At 36.6% G+C, this 9,814-nt stretch overlaps 1 non-coding gene across 1 annotated transcript; it reads left to right on the top strand.

The window, feature by feature from the left end:
• Positions 1-7,879: 7,879 nt before the first annotated feature.
• LOC138445486 (small nucleolar RNA SNORD22) lies at positions 7,880-7,999 on the top strand. The gene has a single exon (XR_011258914.1). It is a non-coding gene; the product is annotated as a small nucleolar RNA SNORD22 (small nucleolar RNA).
• Positions 8,000-9,814: the final 1,815 nt, after the last annotated feature.

Genomic DNA, 9,814 nt, shown 5'->3' with positions numbered 1-9,814 from the left:
CCAGATGCCATGATCTTAGTTTCTGAATGTTGAGTTTCAAACTAACTTTTTCACTCTCCTCTTTCACTTTCATCAAGAGGTTCTTTAGTTCTTCACTTTCTGCCATAAGGGTGGTATCATCTGCATATGTGAGGCTGTTGATATTTCTCCTAGGATTCTTGATGCCAGTTTGTGCTTCATCCAGCCCAGAATTTTGCATGATGTATTCTACATATAAGTTATATAAGCAGGGTGACTATATACACTCTTGATGTGCTCCTTTCCCTATTTGGAACCAGTCTGCTCTTCCATGTCCGGTTCTAACTATTGCTTCTTAACCTGCATACAGATTTCTCAGGAGGCAGGTAAGGTGGTCTGGTATTCTCATCTCTTTAAGAATTTTCTATAGTTTGTTGTGATCCATCAAAGGCTTTGGTGCAGTCAATAAAGCAGAAGTAGATGTTTTTCTGGAACTCTCTTGCTTTTTTGATGATCCAGTGGAGGTTGGCAGTTTGATCTCTGGTTCCTTTGCCTTTTCTAAATCTAGCTTGAACATCTGGAAGTTCTCAGTTCACATACTGTTGAAGCCTGGCTTGGAGAATTTTAAGCATTACTTTGTTAGCATGTGAGATAAGTGCAATTGTGCGGTAGTTTGAGTATTCTTTGGCATTGCCTTTCTTTGGGATTGGAATAAAACTGATGTTTTCTAGTCCTGGGGCCATGGCTGCGTTTTCCAAATGTGCTGGCATATTGAGTGCAGCACTTTCACAGCATCAGCTTTTAGGATCTGAAATAGCTCAACTGAAATTCCATCACCTCACTAGCTTTGTTCATAGTGATGTTTTCTAAGGCCCACTTGACTTCGTGTTCCAGGATTTCTGGCTCTAGGTGAGTGATCACACCATTGTGGTTATCTGGGTCATGAAGATCTTTTTTGTACAGTTCTTCTGTGTATTCTTGCCACCTCTTCTTAATATCTTCTGCTTCTTTTAGGTCCATACCATTTCTGTCCTTCATTGTGCCCATCTTTGCATGAAATGTTCCCTTGGTATCTCTAATTTTCTTGAAGAGATCTCTAGTCTTTCCCATTCTGTTGTTTTCCTCAATTTCTTTGCGTTGATTGCTGAGGAAGGCTTTCTTATCTCTCCTTGCTATTCTTTGGAACTCTGCATTCAAATGAGTATATTTTTCCTTTTCTCCTTTGCCTTTAGCTTCTCTTCTTTTCTCAGCTATTTGTAAGGCTTCCTCAGACAACCATTTTGCCTTTTAGCATTTCTTTTTCTTAGGGATGGTCTTGATCACTGCCTCCTATACGATGTGTCAAACCTCCATCCATAGTTCTTCAGTCACTCTCTTTATCAGATCTAATCCCTGGAATCTATTTGTCACTTCCACTGTATAATCATAAGGGATTTGATTTAAGTCATACCTGAATGGTCTAGTCATTTTCCCTACTTTCTTCAATTTAAGTCTGAATTTTGCAACAAAGAGTTCATGATCTGAGCCACAGTTAGTGCCCAGTCTTGTTTTTGCTGACCGTATAGAGCTTCTCCATCTTTGGCTGCAAATAATAAAATCAATCTGATTAAGGTATTGACCATCTGGTGATGCCCTGGTGTATAGTCTTTCCTTGTGTTGTTGGAAGAGGGTGTTTGTTATGACCAGTGCATTCCCTTGGCAAAACTCTCTTAGCTTTTGTCCTGCTTCATTTTGTACTCCAAGGCCAAATTTGCCTGTTACTCCAGGTGTTTCTTGACTTCCTACTTATGCATTCCAGTCCCCTATAATGAAAAGGACATCTTTTTTGGGGGTGTTAGGTCTAGAAGGTCTTGTATGTCTTCAAAGAACCGCTCAACTTCAGCTTCTTCGGCATTACTGTTCAGGGCATAGACTTGGAGATTGAAGACATGGAGATTCAGTCTCATTACTGGAGACTGAATGATTTTCGTTGGAAACTAACAGAGTTCGTTCTACCGTTTTTCAGACTGCACCCAAGTACTGCATTTCAGACTTTTTGGTTGACTATGATGGCAACTCCATTTCTTCTATGGGATTCTTGCCCACAATAGTAGATATAATGGTCATCTGAGTTAAATTCACCCATTCCAGCCCATTTTGTTCACTGATTCCTAAAATGTCAATGTTTACTCTTGGCATCTCCTGTTTGACCACTTCCAATTTGCCTTGATTCATGGAGCTAACATTCCAGGTTCCTATGCAGTATTATTCTTTACTGCATCAGACTTTACTTCCATTACCAGTCACACCCACAAGTGGGTGCTGTTTTCGCTTTGGGTCCATCTCTTCATTCTTTTTGGAGTTATTTCTCCACTGATCTCCAGTAGTGTATTGAGCACCTACCAAATGGGGGAGTTCATCTTTCAGTGTCATATGTTTTTGCCTTTTCATACTGTTCACGGGGTTCTCAAGGCAAGAATACTGAAGTGGTTTGCCATTCCCTTCTCCAGTGGAGTGTGCTTTGTCAGAACTCTCCACCATGACCCATCCATCTTTGGTGGCCCTACAAAGCATGGCTCATAGTTTCATTGAGTTAGACAAGGCTGTGGTCCATGTGATCAGTTTGGTTAGGTTTCTGTGATTGTGGTTTTCATTCTGTCTGCCCTCTGATGGAGAAGGATAAGAGGTTTATGGAAGCTTCCTGATGGGATAGACTGTGTGGGAAACTGGGTCTTGTTCTGATGGGTGGGGACATGCTCAGTAAATCTTTAATTCAATGTTCTGTTGATGGTTTCAGGTGTACAATATTTGTGATTTGATGTTTTTATAGTTTATATTACATATAATGTTGTTATAAAATATAGGCTACATTTCTTGTGCTTACATCTTTTTAACTCATTTATTTTATACATAGTTAACATCATATTCAATGGTGAAAAGGTGAAAGCTTCTCCTCTAAGATCAGGAATGAGATAAGAATGTCCACTCTTAACACTTTTATTTAATATGGTATTGGAAATCCTAATGACAGCAATCAGATAAGAAGAGATAAAAGACATCTGAATTGGAAGGGAAGGAGTAAAACTGTTACTTTTTTTCAATGACATGATAATATATGTATAAAACCCTAAAGACTCCATCAAAAAAAACCAAACAACTATTAGAACTAACAACTGAACTCAGTAAAAATTCAGGATACAAGATTAATATACAGAAATCTGTTGTATTTCTACACACTAATAACGAAAGAGAAATCAAGAATGATCCCATTTGCAATCACATCAAAAAGAATAAAATACCTAGGAACAACTTCAACTAAGGAAGTAAAAGATTTGTACTCTGAAAACTCCAAGGCTTTGATGAAGCAAATTAAGATGATGCCAATAAATGGGAAGATATCCCACATTCATGACTGGAAAAATTAATACTGTTAAAATGTCCATGGCTACCCAAAGCAATCTAGATTCAAAGCAATCTCTATCAAAATACTAATGACATTTTCACTGAACTAAAACAAACAATCCTAAAATTTATATAGAACCACAAAAGGCCCCAAAATCAAAGCAATCTTGAAAAAAAGAACAAATCTGGAAGTATAATCCTCCCAGACTCCAGACTACACTACAAAGTTACAATAATCAAAATTGTATAACAGAAAAACAGATACACAGGTCAATGGAATAGAATAAACAGCCCAGAAATAAACACATTCACATATGGTCAATTAGTCTACAACAAAGGGGCAAGAATATACAATGGAGAAATGTCAATCTGTTCAATAAGAGGTAACATTATTGACCAAAATAGCTATTAGTTATATCTTTATCACAAATTTAAAGAAGAACTAAGTTCATTGATATGTTATCAGCACCTAGTATAGTGCCTGATATGTAGTAAGCACTGAATAAATATCTGTTAAATAAATGCCAAAAATAGAGAGAGCATATTTTAAAGAAATGCAACTTTTCAGGCATTATTTATATACTTTTTTCATTAGACTCCAACATTATCAATCATTGATTTTCTAAATCCATTTACTCTTTTCGAATTAAAACAAAACTTACCATTTCCATCTTGAACTTTGCCAATCCAAAGCTCCCAATTGGTTGCTTGCTTCTCACTCATCCTGGCATTTTGGAAAATTTGGTTACAAAATGATGTTAAAGAATATGTCTTTTTTCCTGACTGAGGTAAGTATTTTTATCTTCTTAATATGAGGTATTTCTAAATGAGAGCTTTCTCCTCTCACTGGTACTTCTAAATTTCTTTTTCAAAAAAGCAAAACCTCTTTTAATCTTTCATGCAGTTGACTTTATCAACTACCTCCAGGGATGATAGGACAGTTTGGTGAAATACAATCCCAAATGCTATACTTACACTTTATGGAATATATTTTTTTCTTTGGAGTTAGTTCTTTCAGAAAAGCTATTCATATAACCCTATTTCCAAATGTGATGCTTCAGGATCTTAGCAAGTTTCTGTTGTATAGAATATACATATTTCTCATACAGGTCATAGGTAATGACCACTAGTTTATTTACTAGACCCAATAGCTTAGGAAAGGATTAATACTGGCTTTTTTCCCACCGAGATACATTCAATCAAAAGATAACACTTAAAAATATAATTATTTGATGATTTCCACACTTTCATGTAGTTATCATGAAAAAATACATTTTTGTTTTCCTTTTTGTTTCCCCCGTAATCTTTCACACAGATATACTGCATAGCAGGAAACTAATACTTACAACTAACTGAAATTTTTTATTTTAATAGATTTAACACTAAGAGATAGATTTTTCTGTCTTGTATTTTTCACAAATAGTGGTGTATATTAGCTTATATTAATAGTTCAAAATCAAGTTAAATGAAAATTTTTTTACAACTTTTATGAACAACTGAAGTGTTGTTAATATTCTTTTGTGTTCCTGAATGCATTGAAAAACATATGCAGGTAATGAATTGAGTTTTCCCTTTTCCACAGTGAAAAGATAGATTAACCATAAGTTCATTTTTATATGCTTTCTTCTATTTTTATAAGCTAGCTTTTAATCATAGAAGTATTCCATGGGCACAGCAACAAATTTAAAACAGTAGAGAAGATGTGGAATATGAAGTCTAAGACTCTTAGTATTTTCCTGTGGCAGCCCCTCTACTCTACCTCACCAGAGGGAAACTTTGTTAACCTCGCCCTCTGACTTGATTCTTCTTATTGCTGTCATACTTCTATGTCTAGATTTATAAACCTTAATCAGGAAGAAGTTATCACATTAATTTTCCTCCCACCTCTTTTTCTTAGTCAACTTACCAAATAGTTTTAGTTAACCTTTTTTTTTTGTTCTTGTAGGGTTTATAACAATCTACACACCTGTATCTATATCTATCTAATCTATCAATCTATCTTATCCTCTGCCGCCCTCTTCTGCAGAGGATGAAATGGTTAGAGAGCATCACTGACTCAGTGGACATGAATTTGAGCAAACTATATGAGGTAGTGGAGAACAGAGAAGCCTGGAGTGCTGCACTCTATAGGGTTGCAAAGAGCTGGGCACAACTTAGCACTGAACAACAATAAATCTATCTGTCATCTATCTTTTGGAGAAGGCAATGGCACCCCACTCCAGTATCTTTGCCTGGAAAATCCTACGGATGGAGGAGCCTGGTAGGCTGCCGTCCATGGGGTCGCTAGGAGTCGGATACGACTGAGCGACTTCATGTTCACTTTTCACTTTCATGCATTGGAGAAGGAAATGGCAACCCACTCCAGTGTTCTTGCCTGGAGAATCCCAGGGATGGGGGAGCCTGGTGGGCTGCTGTCTATGGGGTCACACAGAGTCGGACATGACTGAAGCAACTTAGCAGCAGCAGCAGCAGCATCTATTTTTCAATCTATCTCTATATTCTCTTACATAAATATATCTTCTGTGTTTTCCCTGAAGGATGATTTTTAAAAATGAAACTCCAAATATCATGTACAAAATAAACATGTAAACATTATTCCCTGTAGAATCAAATATTATGGCAGAAGCCACAAATGGTAATTCCATATCAACAAAACTTTGCCATTCATAGGAGACGTTTCCAAAAATCAAGGCCTAGTGAATCTTCTTTAAATCTATTGCCATCTTTCTTCTTCATTCTGAGTGACAGTAGTTAACAACATTTTGTATGTCCCACACTACCCTCATCCTGAAAAGCTTGCTTTGCTTGAGTATACTATTCTCTTGACAAATTAATGTTTAAAGTATAGGCTGTATGCACAGTAGACTTTCTCAGTCCTGAAAATGTGTCTGAATACGTGTTTGAAAATAAAGTGTGGTATAAAATTTTTTATTCAAAATCTCTTACTGGAAGAATTTTGAAAATGTTGCTCCATTTTCTTTAGCATCCATTGTTAGTAATGAGAAATCACAAATCAGTCTGGCTCCATTCTCTTGCGGGTAATTTGTTTTCTTCTTCTCTGCTTTTATGATTTTTCTCTTTATCCTTGTTGTTGTGAATTTTCAATAGGATATATCTACAAAGGAATGTTTTCTAGTGCTGTTTGGCACTTGGTAGACTGAAGACTGAAAACAGAGACATTTTCTTCTTTTATCTCTTTGGTTATATTCTCCTACCTGCTGTCACTCAGAAACCCTACTTTTAAGATGTTATGTTCTAGGTTGTGGGAAATTTCCTCTGCTCTATCATCCATATTGCTAGATCAAAAGAAGTCAGATGTATACATTTAATACTTTATTAAATATGAAGTTTATTTCTTAATTCAATAATTTTACACATTTTTCCAATTTTTTTCTTTATTGCTTCTTTTTAAAAAGCAGTGTGTTTTTATATACATGCAGACTCCTGAATTTTGCAGAGAATAGACTTCTTAAGAAGTTAACTTCTGGTGTCTGAATTATCCTTGTTTTCTACAAGGCCAATTATTCTGTTTGTTTACTTTGGTGTTCTTTTTTCATGTTATAGATTTCCTTTGAACATCTGGAGACCCTTGGTGATTAAATCATGTTAGACAGAGGACTTTGTTGCTTAGTATGAATGACTGGAAAGGGTTTTCTCAGAGATTGGTAAATCCATTTTCTTCCTGAATCCTTCCTTTGATTAGGTATGTTTTGTCCTTACTCAGTTGTGGATTTTTCCAAAGTTCCACTTTCCCTCCAAACTGCCTAATAAAAATAGTTTTAACAAATCTAATGAACAAATTTTGTTGGAAATATTTCCAACAACTATTTTATGAACTAATATTTGAACTCTGGAAGGCAAATTAAAAACAATAAATATTTTCCCAGTGAAAAAACATTCACCTAGGTTGCTTCCATGTCCTGGCTATTATAAACAGTGCTGCAATGAATATTGGGGTACATGTGTCTCTTTCAATTCTGATTTCCTCAGTGTGTATGCCCAGCAATGCTGTGGTACATATACACAATGGAGTATTACTCAGCCATTAAAAAGAATACATTTGAATGAGTTCCAATGAGTTGGATGAAACTGGAGCCGATTATACAGACTGAAGTAAGCCAGAAAGAAAAACACCAATAGAGTATACTAATACATATATATGGAATTTAGAAAGATGGTAATGATAACCCTGTATGCAAGACAGCAAAAGAGACACAGATATATAGAACAGACTTTTGGACTCTGTGGGAGAGGGAGAGGGTGGGATGATTTGGTAGAATGGCATTGAAACATGTATAATATCATGTAAGAAACAAATTGCCAGTCTAGGTTCAATGCAGGATACAGGATGCCTGGGGCTGGTGCACTGGGATGACCCAGAGAGACGGTACGAGGAGGGAAGTGGGAAGGGAGTTCAGGATTGGGAACTCATGTACACCCATGGCAGATTCATGTTGATATATGGCAAAACCAATACAGTATTGTAAAGTAAAATAAAGTAAAAAATAATAATAAAATAATCAAAAAAAAAAAGAAAGAAAAGAAAAGAAAAAACATTCACACGTCTTACCTCTTGTTCTAGTTCCAGAGACCAAAGGTGAACCTACTGGGGCTGGCTTGGGGAGAAGAGTAAATCTTGTTCCAGAAGAAACTGTCTGAGGGATCATAAGATTTTCTAAACATGCAAAAGGAGGAAATTGATCACTGATTGAAAAAGAATTTTTAAGTACAACCAACAAATACAATTTAAAATTTTCATGAGAATTCACACCATTCATCCTTTAATAAGCTATATTTGACTTCTCTAGGTTTAGATTTCAGTGATACCTTCCAAAGTGAAGACCTATTTTCTATACAAACCAAAATACAAACAAAAAATAACTCCCTAAGTGACAATGTGATCAGTGCTGTTTATTAGGGTATTAATAACTTCTTTAATTACATCACTACACTCGAAATTTCCTGTATCTTATCTCTCTTTACAGGAGGGAATAGTCCCTCTTGTAAAGCTTCTGCTCCTGCAGCAAGTCTAATAATTAGCTTTATGTATTATTTCTACATTGAGAAAATGAACTAACCTTAGTCTTGTGTTGAAGGACCCAGTCTCCCTTACAGATTTGCATTTGTATATGTGTGATACTTTATTTTCTTACAAAAATATTTTTAAAAGGCACAGCTTCATTAAAACCGTGAAACCATGAAAACAACAACATAAATGTGAAAGCTAGGCTTGGAAAGAAAGGAGAGGTTTGGGAGGAACAGAAGTGAGAATTGCACAGAAGAAGGCACCCACCAAGGAAAGCTTCTACAGTTGATCACATGCAGTAAGCTACCAGTTACTTCCCAGCATTGATGAAAGATCTTTGCACAAAACAGTAACAGCCAGTAAAGGAGAAAGGAACTGCTCATGCCCTGTCCATACAGAACATCACCATAAGCTCAGCAGTGTGGGAGCATGTGCACATACACACACAGAACACATGTAGAGAAGATGCTATCTAAAGATTCTAACACAGTTTTATTGAAGTTCCATCCCAACAGTTCAGAGGTCTCACCTTCCTCTGAGAATCTCCAGGGAAATTGGCAGAGAAAAGCCCATTAGTGGGGCCTCAGCCAATGACCAGGAAGGGTCAAGTAAGCCAGGCTTCCAATGAACCAGACTGTAAGTCAGAATGGACCCCAAATCCTGACTTAGGAATCACATTTATCCAAGGAACATACTTGCAGATGAGAGAAATCTACAGTTAACAATGATTCTTTAATCTTTTCCCCAAATTACCAATGAAAGAAATGTATAAAGTCTTACATGAAGAGTTGTTAAAGTGGAAGGGATGAATAAATGTGAGCTAACAAAAGCTCCCTCCTTTTCCTCAATGTTCAGGCCCTGCATACTGGAGTTTCAGAATTAAGCTTTCAAATCCAAAGAGAAGAAAAGGGCATTAATACAAAGCCCAACTCAGAGAGCTCCACTGTTTGGGGTGCTTTAACACCTTTAGATTACTAAGGAATCATTTGTTGATGGCTTTCAACTTTGGAAACTTAAGCTGGTAAATCCTCTTCTTCATTCTGTCTTTTTTGATTGTACCACCATTTTCATGATCATCATATAAAAATAATAACAACAAAACAACTTTCACTTATAAAGGGCAAATACTTGTTAAGAACTATACTGTTTGAAAACTTTACCTCATTTAATCTTTATTAAAAACCCCATGAAAAGCATCATGTCTACTTTTTCAGCAGCTTTTTTATTGTTTTGGCTGTGCTGGATCTTCATTGCTGTGGGCAAGCTTTCTCTAATTGTGGCAAGCAGGGGCTACTCTCTAGATGTGGTGCATGGGTTTCTCATCACAGTGGCTTCTCTTGTGGAGCACAAGCTCTAGGGCACATGGGCTCAAGTGTAGCTCAGGGGCTTAGTAGCCCTGCAGCACGTGGAATCTTCCTGGATCAGAGGTCGAACCCGTGTCCCCTGCAT

This window comes from Ovis canadensis, chromosome 8 (genome assembly GCF_042477335.2).
Source record: "Ovis canadensis isolate MfBH-ARS-UI-01 breed Bighorn chromosome 8, ARS-UI_OviCan_v2, whole genome shotgun sequence".
NCBI classification, from domain to species: Eukaryota; Metazoa; Chordata; class Mammalia; order Artiodactyla; family Bovidae; genus Ovis; species Ovis canadensis.
This window is presented reverse-complemented; position numbering and strand designations above follow the sequence as displayed.